Below are 312 nucleotides of genomic sequence, written 5' to 3'. Positions count from 1 at the left end.
GATTTAGGGTATAGAGTTTACGTTTTTGGGCTTATATGGATTTAGTGTCTATGTGGTGTTATGGTTACGAGCTAAGGATATATCTAACCAAATTTTAATGGTAGAAAAGGTGGATGGACGTTAAAGTAAACCCTAAACATGGTGATGTTTTAGGGTTTAGAGTTTAGGATTTATGACTTATGTGGATTTAGGGTTTAAGATACAACGACAACATCAAATCCATATATTCATGGTTATGTGGATACCAATAAAATTTGGGGGTTCTAGAGATTTAGGGTTTAGGATACAACGACAATATCAAATCCATGTATT

This window comes from Camelina sativa, chromosome 12 (assembly GCF_000633955.1).
Source record: "Camelina sativa cultivar DH55 chromosome 12, Cs, whole genome shotgun sequence".
In the NCBI taxonomy this organism is placed as follows: Eukaryota; Viridiplantae; Streptophyta; class Magnoliopsida; order Brassicales; family Brassicaceae; genus Camelina; species Camelina sativa.
The sequence above is the reverse complement of the archived record's forward strand: the minus strand, read 5'-3'. Positions refer to the sequence as shown.